Source organism: Dipteris shenzhenensis, chromosome 8 (genome assembly GCF_047967505.1).
Source record: "Dipteris shenzhenensis isolate YYH24624 ecotype China chromosome 8, Dip_SZ_1.0, whole genome shotgun sequence".
NCBI classification, from domain to species: Eukaryota; Viridiplantae; Streptophyta; class Polypodiopsida; order Gleicheniales; family Dipteridaceae; genus Dipteris; species Dipteris shenzhenensis.
The window spans coordinates 2,708,591-2,729,393 of record NC_141603.1 but is presented as its reverse complement, the minus strand read 5'-3'; the positions used below and the strand labels follow the sequence as shown (position 1 = coordinate 2,729,393).

Sequence of the window (20,803 nt, the reverse complement as noted above, 5' to 3'; positions counted from 1 at the left end):
CATAAACACTGTCCACTGGCATATGCATCAATAATGTCTCATCCAAGAGAGCATAGCACTATCAGTGCATCACCTGCAATGTGTCAAAGCTGTACCTCAGCTTAAAATAGCATCCATGTGCAAAGCGTCCATAAAAAATAGCATCCCACAAGGCAATTTGGGCCTATCAACGCATCCAACAAGGACCGCAATGCATCCAAATGGCCTATAAATCATCCATTGCAACCCAATGCATACCACGAATGAGGGCACACTGCTCAAACTGCAACCAGAGTGATCTGGATAAGGTATGCTCAAGAAATCATAGTCCCACGGTAATGAGCGCTACTGAAAATAGAACCTGAGATGCTTCAAAACATGGGCGCCATTGCATAATCGGACTCAGCAAAAAAATCTGCAAATATCTCTCTTCTGCCAGAACTCCAAAATCCCAACCGATGAGTGAGAAATGGGAGTCAACACTTATCCACTGCCATGTGGCATAAATCTAAGGTTTCAAAACCTTAGTATGAAAAATGCATAACAGAGAGACGAAATCGAATACACAGAGATTTATAACTCTGAAAATCCTCCACCGAATCACGCAAGAACTGATAGGTAGGGGTTTTTGGGCATCCGGAACGCAATGGGACAAACGGTTTTGGAAACCGTGGCCTCAATCACTGGGTCCAACACACGGACTGAAAAACGTTTTTGGAAACAGAGCTATCTGTAAACTCCACCGGAGTGCGAATGATGAGCAACATAGAAGTTTTAGGACCTCCTGAGTCCACCGGAACTGACAGATCTGCAAATGGTTGCTCCAAACTTGAGTTCCAACACCCGGGAAAAAAACGCAGGAACTGACACAGTGAGTCAGAAATCCAATGAAATGATCCCAGATTCAAGAATGAAGGTGTTTCCAAGCTCCTGAAGTGAAGTGGACACCAAAAGCAAGCAATAGTTGCCTCTACAAGTCAATACGGAGTCTCTGTCATCGAACGGAACAGGGAAAAGCTCAAAAAACGACTTTTTCTTTGAAAGCTCTTAACAGGCTCTCAAAACCACTTCGTAAAGCCAAAGTGACTTTTCCAAAGTTTCCTCCAAGGTCTCTGCACACTCGGATGCAAGTAAAGTCACCCACAAAGCTTCCCACAAAGCTTCTCCTTCCTCCCACAGAGCTGCTGAGCTTCCAAGCATTCACGCACGCTCAGCTAGATCACCCGAGCTCTGATACCAGTTGAGAGTGCTCTCAACGGAAGCAAGAACGGAAGAAGGAGAGAGAGATAGAGAGCCACACAAGTTTGGTGGCTGCAGAACCACCCTAATCTTCTTTTTCATTCATTTATATATGTGTTTGAGTATTGTACATAACTGGGGTTAAGGCACAGTGACCTTTAACCCCACAGTTCCAACCAAATCTCTCCAATGGGCTCAATCAACAAGAGAGCTCGATTCCAATCCGATTGTAAAGACCAATTTTCATGCTTGCAGGCTTTCACTATGGGATTTTGCTTCTAGGTTCTATTATGATTGCTCCTATTGAGCAATGTCCCGACTCTTTTGCTAGAAAGTGAGTATATAAATCTCTCTGTTGCCATGAGCAATCACTTCAAGGATTCATGGGATTGAATCATCCCCAGCATGGTGCAATTCACCAAAGAACTCAATCTTTTATTGCAAGGCGTATCAAACTTTTAGTCCTAACATGCTTGGTGCTACTTCATCTTTGTTTGGGCATTGATGGTCATCATATTGTAACCTTGCAGTGCTACATTCTTCTCGACAAATAGCAATGAATTTCCACTGACAAAACTAGTATTTCCAATATGTCTATCACACCAAAAGTAGTTGGAAAAGAAGTCGAAAAGATCTACTTTCTTTGTGGTTATGGTGTTCTTTCTTGGGATGAGTACAATCATGATACTATCAGCAACAACAATGCTCAAGCCAAAGAGAGGGTGTCACAGTCCTATGCAAATCTTTTAGAACTGACCGGAGATATACATGTTATTCCACAGCATTTATTACCTTCAATATCTGAAACATAAACACCTTGGATGTTCCCCTAAATCACATAAAAGAGTTTGTCTGCAATGGTAAACAAGATGTTAGGATATGCAACCAGTGGTGCGAGACTAAGGCCATAGATTGGCGATCATATAATTCAAGTTCTATCGTTCTGGAAGTGCTAGATCATACAAGCAATGAACCAACAAGGCCTTGATCCCAAGAATAGAGATGAGCATTTTGAACTCTTTTGGCAATTCAATAAGGATCGAAGAGAGATATCTGCCAATCTTGAGTGGGAGGATCACGGAAAGCCTTTTTCTACTAAGATCCAAAATCTCGAGGGTGGAAAGACTACCTACCTCGACTAGAATGTTACCTATGCCACTAAGGTCTAGAATTGCTAAATAATTTAGGAATGGTCTTGTAGAGTTCGTCTGAGGATAGGTTGTGTATCCTTAAATCTGTCAACATGCCTATGCTCTTTTAAATGATTTTGACAAGTTGAGCGATGATACCCTCAATTGTACATGATACCCCACTCTAATTGAGGGCGAGCTGTCCATAGCTAAATGAACTTGCAACTCGCTTCTAAGCACAGCAAGTACTTCCCAGTGGGGGAGACAGTCCTGGAAGAGTGAAAAGAGAGCACCAAACACAATATTGTCACCAGCAACTGCTCTGCCTAGTGCAGCTACCCACATCATCAATTCTGTCGACCGATGCAAGTGTCAAATGCTCAGCCTCTTGCAGCTCACTCCTAAACTTACCAAGTACTTCCCACTAGGGGAGGCGGAACTGGAAGATTGAAAAGAAAGAATCAAACGCAATATTGCCACTAGTAACCTTGCAACAGCTTTGCGACTACCCACATCCTTAAATTTCTCCACTGATACAAGTGTCAATATGCTCATCATCTACTCGGTTGATAAGAAGGCAATTTCCACACACATTCAACAACGTACATGGATGAGGTAATTAAAGAATCATCAACATGCACTACTCAAGAGCACTAATGGAGATATTTACCCATAACCATGCGATATCCTCTGGAATTGAACAATCGTACCAAAGTTCTCCCATACCTACAAGGTGGAAAGTAACAAGGGTTGATCTCCCATGCCTACAAGGTGGAAACTATGATCTCAACTATCTAGATGCACCTTAAACCTTAAAGGTGATGAGACACATATATTGGGAAGCTTCAATTTTGGTGTTAATTTTGCACATACAAGCTATATTAGAACCTTCCTAAGCAAGCAAGCAACCAAATTTATTTTCAAAAAAATAAATATACATAAATTTTCTAAAAATTTCACATCTAAGTCTCTATTCAAGCACTCGTCTAACCAAATAATGATAACAAATTTAGAAACCTTAATGCACACACATCTTACAAGGTCAAAGGTCAAGACCACCCTTATGCCCAATCACAAAACCTGATAACTCTTTGCAATGTAAGGAGAATTTCTTAAGAACCAATATAGAAGATTGTTGTCTCATAAAGTCATTATTTCAAAAATCAATCCTCTAAATTGTAGTTCACAAAAGTACTGTTTCACAAATCAATACAAGAGACTATTATCTCACAAAGGTACTATTTTAAATTTTATTACCAGAGACTACTATTTTAAAAAGTTGTGAACAACATGATGATGATACAAATTTTTGGTGATCTTTCCATCTTTGCCAATTAGGATCATTTTTTAGCTTTGAATGCCTTAAGGGAAGTGCTAGTAAAATTTACAATGGATAACTTTTGTCTATGCAAATGTGTTGTTCTCATTGTTGAATTGTGATAATTTGGGCGCCTATTTTTAGTGGCTTGAATTTTTGAAAAACTATTATGAAACAACATACGTGTCTATATGCATGTGTTGTCTGAATTGGTTAATTGTGAGTTTGTTCCTAACTTGATTGGGTGTCTTGCTTTCAATGGCTTGAATTTTAGAGGAATGGGTATGAAATAGCTAGCATGTCTATTTTCAATTGTTCAACTAGTTTTCAATTTTAATTATTCCTAAGCTTATATCTTGTCAAATTTAATGTTCAGATCTTTTCTTTTTATGGCCAAAAGAGTGTTCTCTATGTGCAAGAAAATACTTTATATGATATCTTTTATCTTACAACTAGACCTAGCAAGCAATTACTAGAAGAATATGAGTAGAAAAAACTTAGAAAACAATAACTAATACAAAACATATACTCTTTAGAGGGCAATCCAAATACCTTATATGGGTAATCAATGAAGAGTATGCAAGAGAACCAAAAACCATCGTCATCAACACTAGTAGCTCCATCACCACCAACATGTTCAATAACTTTTATAGTAGTGTCAGGTATATCAGGTAGCATCATGTATAGCATCAACAGCTACAACAACAGCACCAAGTACAATAACAAGTAGAGAAACAAGCATAGTAGCACATCCTCAAAAAAAGTGAGCAAGGATAGTGGAAAGAAGATAAAAAACCAATCCATGCAAGGAAGGTGACAAATTACAAAAGGACCCCCAACCATACTTTGATGAAGTCATAGGGTTGAGACAAACCAAGCTTATCCCTCTTTGATGTAAGTCCTTCGGGGATTACTCACTAAAGGGGTTTTTTAATTGGGGTATTGAAAAAAAATGTAAGTTTGTATAGAAAAAGGGGTCATTGTAAAGCCTTATGATTTATAGATCAAGGCTTTTAATAGTACCTCTTGAATGCATGTGATACATATGGTTTTCAAGATCATACGCTTGCCCCCCTACCCCCGAGTGGTAAGTGCTTCCCATAACTTTATTTCTTTAGAGATGGCATCTATTTTGGGGACCACTCCAATGTCATGAAGATGCTAATAGTGCTTTTTAGGGATAGCCAATTGTGGAGGACTCGCCAACTAACCACAAACTTCATTTTCATGTGGAGGATTGTGTAATCATGCAAATTTTATGGTTGATCCTATTGATGGTGTCGACATACTTTTGAGCTACCCATGGCATAACCAAACCCAATCGACTATTTCCTATTTTGTGCAAACACCTACTCTTTGACATGGACTAGTCATTTGTGTTGCTGTTACTTATTTTATGTGCACTGAAGAGGTGCTTTGTACTTGTCTGTGCATTTTTGTGGTGTACATACTTATTTTTTATGAGTCATTTATGTGTGTTGAAGAGTTCTTTGTATTGACAACATTTTTTGGTTTTATATACCATATATGTTAGATCTTTTCAATTATACCTTTTAGAGTTGAGATGATCAAATCTCTTATTCTTAGATAAGCATCTTGGTTTTGATGAGTAGTTGCAAGTTCTTTTTCAATATAAAAAATTGAACACGATTTCAACATGCTACCAACTTTTTTTTCCTAAGTAATGCTAGTGTTGCGATGATACAATTCTCTAACAATGGACGAAGGCTCTCTTTCTATCATTCAACCAACTGATAAAAGACTTTGTGCATCTTCTATATTGCATAGTTTAAAAGGGGAAGGTTACATGGGTACTTGTTTGTTGTGAATTCCGAAAGATCTCTTCAAAAAAGGCAAAGGCAGGTTTTTAAAAATAACTCATTTTTTAAAATTTTTGCTTAATTTTAAAATAATTTACCTTTTGAATGGAAAACCAAATCCAATATTACACATTAGTTAAAGAGACTATGAAGAGACCTTTGCACCTGTTCGAAGGATCGATTCAACGCGGACAATCATTGCATTGTTTCCCACTTTCAATTCATCAAATGGGTGGGCTAGTATTGAAAACATGGATGACTCATTAGAAGGTAAACTATGTGGGTGATCCTATTAACATATCTATTCATATGGACATGCATCGAAGAAAGAACACAATGATGAAGAGGAAAATCCTCAAAGGCCATATATTCAATATGATCTTCTAATTACTGATCAGAAAGGGAAGGGGAGCAGTTGAAGTTGGAATACGATGAACATAAGTGTAAAGAGATAATAGTGTGTATTAACAATCCAAAACCAATGCCTAGATGAGAACTGTAATGGCCCAAACATGTGGAAGTAATGCGAACTAAGATGTTTCATGTTATTCCAAAATGAGCGCCTAATGCAAGAGGCCTCTTCTACGATGAGGAAGCAAAATTTTGATGTAATTTGAAGGCCTTTGGTTCGACAACATGACCAACTAGTCTCTGTTACAATTCTCTCCTCCTCTTCCAACAACACCCAATGATTACCTCAATGACTAACTTTTCTTTCATGACTTGGAAAGGTTGCCAAGCAGACATTGATGTGGCTACCAAGCTTTAGGAACCACCACACAATCCCCTCTAAAAAATAGGGATGGTGTGCATTTATAGAAATGAACATATTTACCTTTGATGAGTGAGTAGAAGTCCAACAAAATAACCATGCAATGGTATCAAGACTAAATTGCTACTTAGACCTAATCTAATAGTGACAAGTGTACATGGGCTACATGGTGCAGGTGCCCAACCCACACTCACCATATAGTATATTGAGTAGACTGAATAGACCACCAGATACTGAAGTAATGGCAACTTGCCTAATGCCTTTTACTGAATAAGATACATTATTTGCACATGTAATGGTTCCCCAGTGAGCTGAATAACTTCCTGCAGGAAGTGATGTGTTTGTTAGCACCACTATCAAAGAACCAACCATCAAAAGAATCATAAACTATCATATTAGGCATCATGAATACAAGGACTATAGTGACAAGTAACAAGAAAAGCCTAATGCTAATCATATGTTAAATTGGTTGTCTTGTGCCTCTCACCTGTACTAGGAACACCAGAAACAACAAGTCCTGACTCCTTCTTTTCAGATGCAATTCTCTATTTACACTTAATGATGTCATGCCAAGCTTTCCTACTATAGTTACATCTCTTTTTCTTTTTCTTCTCTTCAGAAGACGATGCATAAAAAATGACCAGCATATGTATGAGGGGGCTTGCTAGCAAAAAAATTCCCTTGCCCTCGTTTATGGGCTTATGCCAATGTCCAAGCCTCATAAGGGGTGATGTTTTTCAATGCCTTGGTTGGGCATCTATTCAAAATATAGTTTGCACACACGACTGCATCCAACCACAATTTGTTAGGCAAGTGCTTCCCTTTTAGCATGCACATGGCTAGGCATAAGGCATTGATGATGTATGCCTCAAGAGTCCAAATAATAAGCAAATTCTTTTGACTTGTATTCACCCCCTCTATCTGTATTGAGGTAGAGTTTCATGTCGCTACCTGGTGAAGTTCTGGATCTATCTTGCACTGGATGCAAAGTGGATGGAGGAGGGTGATCTGGCAGAGTCACCTCACATTTTGCAACTCTATTTAGAGGCATTTCAACTTGAGCCCACTGCAGTGCACGCTCCTATAGGTTCAGCAGAGTAGAGTTCTGGAGCATTGCTTGGTGCTCGAGAGGAGGGTACCACCTCTACTTCCTTGATGTAGACTGCTCACGTATCTAGAGATCGCTTGGTGATACCGATTGTCTCACCCGAGGACAATATTTCTGTTGTGAGGTCTCCATGATGGGTGTTCATGACAGTCGACACAGAGGATGCATTGATGGATGGATGGACTCTCAAGCTCTCCTAGCCCATATTATCATTGCTGGTTGTATCTTACAGATGATGTATATTGATGTATGGGCTATTTGCATTACTTTACTTTCACTGTAATTTTTTCAGCAACAACCTGGGTATGTCACGGGGACGTGAAAAGTGATGTAAAGTATCTTTATAACTCAACCCACGATTAACCCAGGGTTAAGCATGGGTAAGTGTAGTAATGGTTTGGTTGTGAGGGATTGGCTAGAGGAACTGCACGCTTCCTAGAAGTTCCTAGAGACAAAGTCTAGGTGCACCACTAGGTCCAAAGGGCAAGACAAAGGCTTTAAAGAGGGGTCTAAGGTTGGGCCCAAGGACAACCAACATTGTCCTTGGTATGGGGGTTATGTCTTTGCCTCCCACATCACCGACTTTTCCGTCGCACCACTACCCCCTGGGGCTGGCCGTACCTCTCTCTTCTTTAGTGTTTCTACACCCCGCCTCACTATACCCTTCACTCCTTCGATCACTCACTGCGCTTTTCAAGACAAGCATTTTGATCATAGTATTTCACCTAGGTACTCAGCAGGCATTTATACTCTCCTCATATATATTGACTTCATCCCCCTATTAGAGGATCACGCTGCAATAATCACTCGTTCACTCCATGAAGCTGCACTTCACGCCTTCCCTCACACTACTCGCTCTACCCGCCCACCACCATTGGGGACCATCCCTTGCAACGATTGGTATGATGATGAGTGTAAGACGTTACGCCACCAACTCAGAGACTAAACATAATCTTCCGTCTGAACCTGACACGATACGCGAGTATCATCGATTGGTACGCAGGAAGAAACATGAGTTTATCCGCCGAAATGTGGAGGAATTATTGAACATTCTGTTTAGTATTAACTCCAAGGACTTTTGGTGGAGATTCCTAGAGAGATGGTGCCCTTCACCTCTTACCGATACTAGAGTCTGGCAAGACTATGTATGCACATTATATGACATCTGTGATCAACCCACTCTTGACCTCTCACACCTACCTCTCCCTACTTCCTGTACACTATTCACTAAGGGAGGTGTTAAGGATGTGGTGATGAAGCTTCATAATGGTGGTTGAGCGAAAGATCATAAGGGTCTATGCTCTGAATTCATTGCTTATGGGATTAATATCCTCGCTATGATCCTAGCAAAGCTATTTAATGAAGCTGTTTGCCTTGGCTTTCCATGCACTTGGACTCTTAACACTATCTCACCTATCCACAAGGTAGGGTATCCCATGACACAAGGGAACTACAGGACTATTATGATTTGGGCATGTCATGTCCAAGATCTATGCATCTGTGCTTGATTCTAAGGTTAGCCAATTTGCAGAGATGTGAGGGCTCTGAGCATATGGGAAAGGTTGGGTTCCGACATGATCATGGGACCATGGATCACATGCTCACACTCAGATGTATCATTGAGGAGGCGAGAGCACGGAGACAAAGGATTTATTGTTGCTTTGTGGATTTTTGCAAAGCCTTTGACACCATTCCCAGGGCCCACCTCATCAGGCCCTTGCAGGACTTGGGTTATGATCAGAAGATCATTTGGGCAGTTATGGCACTTTATGAGAGATCCTCAGGCAAGGTTTGGACAAGGGTTGGATTGGCAAAAGAGATTCTGAGTACTATTGGGGTCAAACAAGAATGCCCTTTATCACCTAGCTTGTTTGGCCTTTACATCAATGAGCTTGAGATAAGTCATGCAGATGTTAGGGGGGGCGAGATGCTCTCTTATTGGCACTCTAATTTAGAATTGCTTTATGCAAATCACGTGGTACTTCTATCGTCCTTAGCAGAGGGGCTCCAGAGACATCTCGATGCACTATAGTCTTTCTATGAGTCGCATGATCTGAAGGTCAACCTTGGTAAAACCAAGGTTATGATCTTCAATACATCTCGAGTCGTGATGCATCGAGATAGATTTACCTTTGACCGATCACTTGTAGAAATTGTTTCAGCATATACATACCTAGGGGTTATCTTTTTTTAACCCATTTTCACCGGTCACCAGAGCAAAGGGTATGCCTCATTAGCCAAGTTGGAGAGGCAGTGCTTCCGTTCACATTTCCAGGACCCAAAGACCAAATATCTTCTATTGAGTCCTTGGTTCGACTAGCATGGATGTACGACAGCTCTTGATTGGGGCCAGAGCTACCAGTTATGAAATGGGCCCATGTAGAGTAGCTACAAGTGCTTATGCTATCACAGATGATTCGGAGTAAGCCGTTGGTCCCTCACGAGATCATTCAGACTGAGTTGGGATCTTCACCATTGCAGCTTGATGCAGCTTTCCAAGTCATTACCTACTTATATCGAGTCAGGGCATATGGAGATTGTACCTCTAGCCGCATCAAACTACCATGGTTAGCATTGTCCTCCTCCATGGTGTTATCAGCGGCGACAGATGACCAGAGATGTTGGTGCGCACACAGTGAGATGGTTTGAGCAACTAGGGTTACATATGGATAGACTTCCTCCTTTATAGTACATCATTGATGCGTCATTCTCCCCACTCTACATAGCATCATGAGGTCAACCAAGTCATATGTGAGGATCTTCTACAGCTACACACATTTCGGACTTGGGTTAGAATTGGCTAAGCTCCCTATGAAGCTTAGCTTCTATAGAGATCATTGCCTACAAATCTCGGATGAGGGGTTTATTGACCCACTAGGGTATACACAAGTTCTTACCCCATTCATTGAGGATCACCATTGGGTAGCTTCGAGTCTCTTCGCATAGGCTCCGCATTGAGAGTGGCCGAGCACGACCTAGTTGGGGCGCATTTGTACTCTATGTAGCCTACAGGAGGTTGAGTCAAAGGAACATTTCAAATGCCCTAAGATAGGGGGGCAATTTTATTGCCTATTCAGAGACAGTTTTGACATGTTATCTCGATTTCTCTCTTATCCAGATCAGAGACGTTTGGCTGCATTCATTCATGAGGTAGTTAGGCATTGTGAGCACCTACTCTGATCTCAGAGAGATGAGGAGCAGATCCAGTATGATCGTGACCCAGAGCTAGTGACACGACAGCTCACATAGAGGGTTGATGCATGGATTACACTTGGGGACATTCTCTCCATGTTCAGAGTGGGAGCCAAACCAACAGGTGTGACAATCGCCCTCGTGATTGTTTGACGAATAATGGGGATAAATTTTGGAGCAATAAAATGTGTTATAATGGGGATAATTTTGGAGCAATACCACTCTCTCCAGAATTCAATTAATTTGTATATCTCACACCCCAATTCGAAGGCATTATAGGCCTTAATCTTTAATCAAAGCCAGACCTTATTGCAAGATGCACAAGCCTTATCACAAGCCTCTCCACCCTTGCCCCCCTCCCCCTCTCTGCCCTCTCGCTCTTGGGGGTGCTGGTCTTTATATGTGCCCAAGGTGGTGCAGAAGGTTCCTCGCAAGCGGTGGAGAAACTTCTTACGACGGTCATTTTTTTGCCATCTCAATCGCACCATCCTCCCTCGACAACGACTAATTATTATATTTTTATTTTGGGAAGGTTAGGGGGCCATGTTAGCTTATGAATATAAGCTAAACATAACAATACCCATCCTAACATAGTGTTTGTGAATATTGGCTATATATTGTCAAGGTCCGAGGGTGGGTGAAACAAGTTGACGTGGGGGTTTTGATTTGCCGTGTTTATGAAAATGGTGCAATTTCTCAATAGATTACAAATTTATTGATGTTCTTAAGCACAAGCTCTTGAAGAATTGGGAAGAGAGAAAAGGGAGACTCTGGGTTTTCTTTAGACCTTACTTATTGTGATGTTTTGGAGAAATTCACTCCTTTGATTTTGGTTTTTTGGTTTTCTTTTTTGAGATTCAACACCCCTTATGCAATACTCAAAGCAACATCTCCCTAACTGCAAAAATAGTAAGGAAAGAGGTCACCTTCAATAGATTGGGAAAGAATGGAGGCACTATATTTTCTTCTTCTTTTTTGCCAATCACTATACCTCTCACTAAAAGTAGGTTAAACAGATGGAAAAAACCACCCCATATTTCAAATGGTCTCCAAAATCTAGAATGATTCGCAGTGATCTTTAGATGGTGATAAAGATGGTGGTGTTAGCGACCATCATAGGGATGCAACGAGTACCATTAGAAATTATAGATGAATATTTTTGAATTGGGAGCCTAGTCATAGACTAACATATTTTCCAATAGCAAGCACCATTGAAACAAATGTTAACATATCCTCTAAAAATACAACCCAGGGACACAAAGCAAAAAAACATCTCCACATCATAGCCTAGGTGTGTAGATTTTGTGGCTATTCGTGCTCACTTAGTTGGGTTTGCAGAGTTCAATGTTCCTGATCTTATATTTTGGTTTGGTTAGCTATCCAAGTGCGTTGGTTGTTGGTGAGCTTTGTACAAGTGGGATGAGTACACCTGAGTAGGGTTCACAAGATATCATTGGTGCATTGAAATTGATTGAGAAGATCAATGTTACATTGTAAACTATCGGAGATAGAAGACCACAGTTTTTCATGTCGATAGATTAAAAGAAAGAGAAAACCCTCCCCCCCCAACGATAAATTTCTTCAGCTAACAGGACATAAAATGCATAAGTGTACGAGCAGGAAGCCAGTCTAGAGTTTTATCCTGTCAATCAAGAACAAAATCTCTTATTTTTAATTTGCTGGAATAATACTAGCTTCTTGATCATTTAAGGGCTAAAGTACCTGCTCTGTTAACAAGCTTCCACAGCTGATCATTAAAAAGGCCACTAACATGTCGAGCAATCCCAATGACTGAGAAGCTCGTCCTTTTAAATGCAGACCATCTATTCTTATAAGCCCCTTCAGATGTGAAAGAACCCAATGGATAGAATTGTCAATGTGATACCTAAAGCACCTCCAATCTGGATCCCTCAAGTTAAAGGTTTTCATCATTTCAAATGACAGGAGCAGTGACATCTTTTGCATCACACATACCAGCTAGAAGGTCGAACCCATGGATGACTGAGCTTTTCTTTACATGAGAGAACGCAGATATATGGAATGAAATGCTCTACTGATGTCCTTGAGAAATTTTATCCCGGGATGTAGGATTTCATAGCTTTACTTTTGAAACGTCTGGCATCAGAGAGAGTTCCTCGTGAAGCTGGCATTTCCCACATGCCCTTTGTCTACACTGTCAGGTTTTGAAATCCCTCCTCTCATCCTGATTCCTCAGGACCCAAATATAGGCAGGTCACAGTAATGCTCTCTTATAAACACATATGTATCATTCCAGCAAAGCTTTGTATTGACGGAGTTTACAGATGTCTGGTTCATGCACTATTGAGGATGGAAAGAATAACATAACATAGCCGATACAACCTCGATGAAGTTTCCCATATTCATGCTCGCTGAAACAGCAACAAAATGAGATGCACAGGTTTATTCCTAGGTTAGGATTCATAAAGATTCATAGCTAGGTTTATTCCTAGCTTAGGAGTCATAAAGATTCATAGCTTAGGTTTATTCCTAGCTTAGGATTCATGTTGACTTTTGTTAGTCAACATGTAGACTTACCCTGACACTCGGGACTGTGGCTCTCACCCCTTGCATGTCTAATCGGTGAGCTCATCTAGATGCCCATTTTCAAATTTCATGCACAGCTGGCTCGATAAACTTTCACAGGTGACATGCTTGTCAAGCAATGATACACGGAAAGGATTATGAACCCTTATGTGGTGACATGATGTAGAGTACCCAGACAGCCTAGGAGTGTATTGCCTCACCTTTTGGATGTCTATCTGGTGAAAACCTTTGTATATCTCTCAACTCTAGACGTTGAGTTGACATATGGTCTTCTATCTATAATTCTACTTCATAGCGACGTGCAATACTGCAAACTGCAATTTGTTAGGCACGATGGAGACCTATCCAGATACTATAAACCGTAGGTCTCATCGCATTCTAACTTTGCATCTCGCCTCTATGACGTTCTTCTTGAGCAATGACACATGGAATGGATTATACATCTTAATCGATAACAGCTGCATTGCATAAGCGTTCACCAAAAAACCAATGTGATTTGTTGTTCATTTAGCCATTCTGAAAGACATTTCTTTGACAAAAGGCAATTTAGATATAAATGAGCTTAGAACGCAATGTTCTTGCACTATGTGCATTGCGATTCACTTCATTGATGGAGATCCCATTGAGGCAGTTGCAGGCTTATTTCCATCCGCTAGACAGGCCTTCACTCGTTAAAGAAACAACATGATACTCTTCGACAAAATCAGTGGCTACCCGAAAATCCAAACAAAACTTGCAATCTTAAAATTCCGTGGAGCCTCTTTGTTCCATAGGGAAAGGCATCAGAACATGAAGTATATATTGTATGCTATAGGGAGGTATCTTTCCCTCCCTTACAGTCACTCACAAAATGTTGTTGAATCAGTCGACCCTTTGATCTAAAGGTAAGGTCAACATTGTATGAAAACATGATAAGCATTTCATCATGAATTTTTTTTGAAATAATGATGGACGTTCTGTACATGCAAGAAAAGAAATCTAAACAAGCCAACAACCGAACAGATTGAACTCACCTAGTCCAGTTCGATAAAGACTTGCACAAAGTGGAGTCTGGGACACCATATAGCACAGATTGAGTTGTACCGCAGGTCTGACAGAAAGGAAAAGTCACAGACAGCTAGTACGCAAATCCTCTTGTATCGGCAAGTTCTGTCGGCCGCCAGACAAACTCTTTGCTTCATGTAGTAGCAGCCACACTCAATACGTTTGTGGTTTTTGATGCTCAAAATGAACGTGAGTCACTTGTTGTTGCATATAAGATATCTACAGAGCATGACAGCGTTTACAAGAAAATATAAGACTTTTTCCCACGTGTTATGAACTAATTTTTTAAAAGACTACCAGAGTCCGCCTGCCTATAACTTCATCATTCTCTAAAACCTCCAATGGACCTGCTGGCAGCGATCCTATAAAGTTAGCAGCAGAGGTAACAACAAAACCCCCCTTCAGCAGCTGATTCATCAAGGTGAAGCCAACGCTAGTAGCTAGCATTCTTCTTGGTAATGCAGCAGCATCATCCTGCACATCAGGCTCCACGAGCTCAATCTCGCTATCTATCCTTTCCATTAAGACCTCTACCTGAGATTTTCCCACCGGAGAATCTTTCAAATCCCCATCCTCGGGGGGGGTCACTATATATAAACCCTCTATACCACGTGCGTTCAAGGCCTATTTCTAAAATCCCTTATCTGTAAATTTTTCATTAATAAAATGTACCCCTTTTCTATACAAATCTGTTAATTTTTTCCAAAACTATTTTAAATAGTCCCTTATGTATATTTATTTCTGTAAATTTTATAAATAAAAAATATCCTTCTGTTGAACTCACGTGATAGGCTTACATATGATGAGTGACCCCCCCGAGTCCCCATCATTTAAAATTTGGGCTAAGCTTCCCGATGCTGCCGAAACCCCGGTCGTTCTATCTATCAATTCAGCGGCACTGTTCGCAAAAGATCTGTCACGGGTGGCAATCTTGATTCGAGGCCACGCACACCTTGCCCCTCCTTGAATGTTACTCGAAGAGACTTCAATCACTGGAGGAACCCTGAGTTCGTTTTCAAAATGGGCTGTGTAGTCGACTTTGAATTCCTTGGTGGAAACGCACCGTCGGCAAAGTCACCAATGTTTGCGAACGTAGGCTTGACGGATTCATTGTTTCCCTTGTGCGATATAAATGCGGACTTTCTTCGGCGGGGCCAAGCACAATGCGGGCCGACTGCTGCTGTGCTTGAAAGGAAGCAATCCTCACTACGAGTCCATCGCGATCCAGCGGAAGCGATGACTTCTGCCTTCGTTGTTGGGTCACTTACCCCAGGGAGAGACTCTGTTGTTTTCGTTTCCCTTGGCCATTTGCAATGAGGGTATACTCCAGTACTTAGATTCGGATCGTCCACAGTTCTTAGTTGCGATCGTGTAGACGTAGAAAAGGCCTCCAGATGAGCCTTAGCGTCATCATAACGGAACTCCTCCAAGCTCGGAACCGTTGAGGTTTGGTGCAACTTTGCAGCATTTGATATTCGGGCCACGAGCATCGTGGATACTGAACTTGCTCTACAAGTGGAGCTGTAGCTTCTTCAGAGTTAGGAAATGGTCCTAGCCTCAATCTCGTCCCAACAAATCCCGTTATGTCAAAAATGAATATTTGTTTGCGGATCACGAATCGAGGAAAGTAAAAGAATAGGCCCTGCAACGCGGACTCGATTGGGAACTTGGGCAATTCAAACGAGAGTGCTTGGAACGCCGACTCGAGCAAACGTCTAGCCGCGTCGCTATCGCTGAATTTCGAAACTCTGATCCCGAACTTCTTCATTCACTTGGGAATTCGAGATACAAATGGTGTAACGCAAGTTCCTGTGCAAGACATTGTGGCAAGGACATCTTTTGAGAGGTGGGAGCTGCCGCAAAGACGAGAATTCCCAACTCCGTGATGAAGCAGGGCCATATCTACTAATCAAGCAGGCAAGCTCTCCTTTGTGGTTGAGGATTATTTGCTGCCGAGAATAGAGCCTTCCCAACTACTTTTTTATAGACTAACACCTAATCACTATCTAGTCTATTTGTTGTATAATTAATTATAGGTCCCTTAAGGGCAACGATTGAATGAATTATGAAATTTATAATAAGTTGATTAAAACTAACAATGTTTTAAATTGAAATGAAAAAAGTAAGCTGAGAATATCATAATTGTATGCTTTTCGCTTTTTTGCGCTTAAAAAGCAAAGATATGCTCTTACCCACGAGTTTTTACGTTATTTGAATAAAACCTTCATGATTGACATTAATTAAAATCAATCTAAGGGCTCATATTTGTAAGGGCTAAAATCAATCTAGGGGCTCATATTCGTTACAGGTGGCTCAAGGAGATGGAAGAAAATCGGAGAATATGATTTTTGTAAGTTTTGAAAGTCAAGAAAGGGAAATACCTTACTGTAAACTAAGCATGCAATAGTAGGTCCGAGCAAATGGCATGTGTGAGTAAGCATTCTCTTCTTGCGAGTACCTCAACACAGAAACATATAAGAATTTAGAATATGCAAAAGCAAAAGTTAACAAACAAGGTGAAATTCAAAACATATATATACATATATAATATACTTTATATAACCACACAGTGTGTGGGCGGGGAGGCAGCATGCTTCCTTCCCCAAAGAATTATAATCCGAGGGAACGGGCCCTGCCCCGTGCGTCGAGATTGGAATCGTCGAGAATATTAGTGCCGAGATTGAGTATTGCGAATATGTAGGAGACTGACACATTACCTAAATCTCAATGGGCGTGTTTGTATTCCAAGTTGAACATCCAAATTCATGTACGCACCAAGTATGTATGCCTGTTTCACTTCTAAAACGATACAAAAAACACGTCTGAAGTGGAAACAATATTAAAATATGATATTATTAAAAAACAAATGATTAGTCTAGCTTTTATCAAAATTATATATATAAATTGCTACATGTAGTATTGGAATGTAGGTTATAAACATATGTGTCTCTCAATCAAAATCACCAATTCTGATATGAACTAATCTGTCTCGAGTCTCCACTCTGTTCCATGGTTTGACGTACATGTGGAACACTGCAAACTATGCAAGTGTTCCATGCCCCTTGAAATTTACAAGAGGAGGAAAGGGCCTTGTTTTTCTCTATGTATCTACTTTCTCTTTTGTTTAATCTTTTCTACAAGATCATGGCTCATGCCAAAAGCCAAAGTTCCCATTACAAATGGGTGTCTCAAATAAGATAGCGGAGATCACCTGAAAAGTGGGTTCTTCAATCATAAACAACAATCGATGAGGCTTTGAAAAACCTGGTGACCCTCTTTTGCAAGTTACAACATCCATATCATAGAGAACAAAGACTTTCCAATCCCAACAGTACCAAGGATAATTAACCTTGTATAGCCATTCTTCATCTCATCCGCAATAAGCCCCAAACAATCATCATATAAACTCCGATTCCAAATCAATCCTCGTGTCAAGAAACTGTTCGACGTCCTCGCTACATGATAAATCAAGCTTCTCTTTTGTTGTCATCAAAGGGGCCGCATCTTGGCATTACGAGGAAACAACCTTGGATGTTCTGGTAACCCACATTCCCTCATGAACCTCCTGTAACATAACGTTTAGATCGTTGTAAGTTAAATCTTTAAATCTATGAGCTCACTGGGTGTGACCTCTGTTCTTTAGGTAACTTATCATCACGAGTTGCTGAATACGCCTGCCAAAAAGCATGAATTCGTAACGCACACACGAGGACTGTATAGATTCTGCTTCAAAAACAGGTCACCATACCATGAAACTGTCGATTTTGACATCCGGGCCGATATTCCAGACTTCGCCTCTCAAGGTTAACTTCTGCTTTGCTTTGCTATATACTGATGTTTCTGCTACATCTGCTCTGTTTCATTTATGGGGCTTTCCGCCCCTTCACGCATTGGAGCTTCCTGAGGTGGCATGGGATCCAAACCCACTCTACTCGTTCGAGTTTATGATCCGACTTTGATCGTCTCTTAGTGATGCAATAGGGGTGCTGATAAACACGATCTATGAGCTAGAGCCGGAAACTATCGAAAGTCTGAGACGAGGTGCAAAAGCGCTGGATATCAGAGCCATCGCACCACTTCTGCCATTCGACACCAAAACTGGTTGTTGTGAGAAGTAGTCACTGTGCCATGATCGCCATGTCCATGGCCAGTAGCGCAGTACGGGAGGGCGCTTTTCGCGTGCATAGAGATCCCATGTCAATTCCGTGCTTCCGACGAATTCCGGAGGGCCGAAGTATCACCCTCTTCGAAAGACTTCGTGTCATCCAAACTTGCTCCGATCTCTTCGACGTCCCCTATGCTTGTTGAGGTAGCTTCTGGAATCTCATGGACGATGCTTGGTTGCTCCGTCTACAACTCAATCGAAGAAACCGAAGTAGCATTGATCTCCTGAGGTAATTGGCAGGAATCTTCTGAGTCTCCAAAAGCATCCACAGTAAGCTCTTCATCGCCAGAGTTGGCATATGTTTGTTTCTTGCCCAAGATTTCAGTAGAGACTTCGTCTTCCCGCCGCTGAACCTCCCAACCCTAGAGCTGAACCTCCCAACCCCAGAGCGTTGGTGGCTTGTTCTACTGCCAGCCTATCCGCTTCCATCGCTCCTTTCGCCCCTGGTTCTGTTTCTTTCTGCTCTTTCTTCTCCTTCTCCATGGATGCCAAGGAAGGCGATGGCCTCACTTTCGTCATTGCAGGATTTTTTAAGGGCTTGAACGGACCCTGGTTGTGTCTCTCCCCCGTTGAGGCTTTGTCCTTCGAGTATTTTTGGGCACTTTTGCTGCAGATTTTGTCAGTTTCCAGCCCCTACATCAACTCGAACTGCTTCTTGGAGCATCTTGTGCCTAGACAACTTCAGATCTGGCATTTCCTTGCTGTTTTTCATTAGTTTCCAGCCTATTTTCAGTTCGCATTTCTCCAAGAGGACCATTTGGGCTGGGCGGGCACAAGACAAGGAGGAGGAGGAGGAGGAGAAAGGGAAGGAGGGGGAGGGGCCATGTCATGAGAAGTCCCTACAAGAGGAGAAGGTGGCGGAGGAGAGATGGAGGGGGAGGAGGGGGAGGATCAGCAATATTATTAGTAGAGTCTCGAGATTGTTCTCTCCATGCTTAGCTAGTGAACCAAGTAGTATAGGTAGCAAAATATCAGGAGAGCATCAGGTGCTCAGAGCTAACGCTCCTAGTACATGCCCAAGTTCCATATATCCAAGTAACCTAGTGGCTCTTTGATGAGATGCGAGAAGCTCTCGCATTTGTGTCTGTCGAGCTATTGCTAAATGCGGTGGAGGGCGTGGTCTCCTTGATCTTTGTATCCGAAGGGCTACATTAAGAGTGACTCCTCGTCTCTAGCGGTCACGTCTGAGGAGGGTTGAGATGGACCGGAAGTTAAGGCAAATACAAGATTTCACACACAATAAACAATTGAGCAACTTCTCCATTCCTCACATTCCCTTTCATCTCATCCGTGAAAATCCTCATGCATTTTGTAGGCGATACCCAATCCATTATGCTTGCTTCTTTGATGAAAGACCTACTCCATTGGTCTTGCCCACATTTCCATTGGACTACTAGTATAAAGATTGTTTGTGAGGACCTTAGGGAGTTTGTGTTTACATTCCACTTTCAAGATGGGACAATGCAATTTCCTCAACTAGTAGGCATGAATGAGCTAAAAACACCACAAATGAAGTGCACCATAAACCTTTCTTTGTCAAACTTTCTTTCAACCTTTTCAAACTTGACATAACAATTCACCTCCTCTCTTTTAGCACAAATTCATAAATCATCTTAACATCTTGTGTGTGAGACTTGATCATGCACACATTATCAAAAGAACAAATACAATATACAACACTAATATGTCAAGATCTTAGGGAATCCATAAAACACATAACCTATCATAGGATCACCATACAACTCATTTGCTTAATTTAGAGGCCACAAAAACATCATGGGGTTACCATTGCAGTGGCAACCATGTTTAAGCATTATGACGAAGTAGATGTTGGTATGGGCTAATGCCCTTGGGTGCCCCTTAGTGTGACTGTGTGGTTGATGGAAAAATTTAAGGGTAAAGGGCTCGCTGTAGCACTGTTTGACACATGGATATAGGGCATACTAATCCCATAAGCATTGTGGGAAATTTGGATGCCTTAGTATATAAAAGGTGGAATAGACCTCTCTCTCATCCCTCCCATGACTTTTTGGGAGGGAGGGAGGGAGAGAGAAAGAAAGCAAAATTTTATTAGAGTCTTTGAAAGACCGATGGGTCTATGAGACTGAAAGAAAACCTAATACGAATCACAGTAAGGGTGGAGCTACTAAACGAGCATCATCACCCGTGCTGAGTCCTAAGCCTGATCATACATAATCAAATACATCTGGGTGTGACAATGAAAAGAAAAAAGATTAGAGCGGAGCGAAACCCTCCGTATGTCACATCACCTTGGCTGGTGCATAGCCGATGATGGGATGCTAGCGTCTGTCAAGGGGTGTCGTGCGTCTCGGCCTCTTGGAGGCTCGACGCAAGACCAGAGCCACCATGACTCGTGGGGCATGCCCCAATTTAAACGACGACGGGAGGTCCCCCAAAGTGATCTGTGTGTCCCCTCGATGCCTCATGTGTCGTGCTGCGATCGTTAAGTC

General features: G+C 41.5%; 1 pseudogene; it reads right to left on the bottom strand.

The window, feature by feature from the left end:
* Positions 1 to 13,880: 13,880 nt before the first annotated feature.
* Positions 13,881 to 15,935, bottom strand: LOC147898961 (uncharacterized; annotated as a pseudogene).
* Positions 15,936 to 20,803: the final 4,868 nt, after the last annotated feature.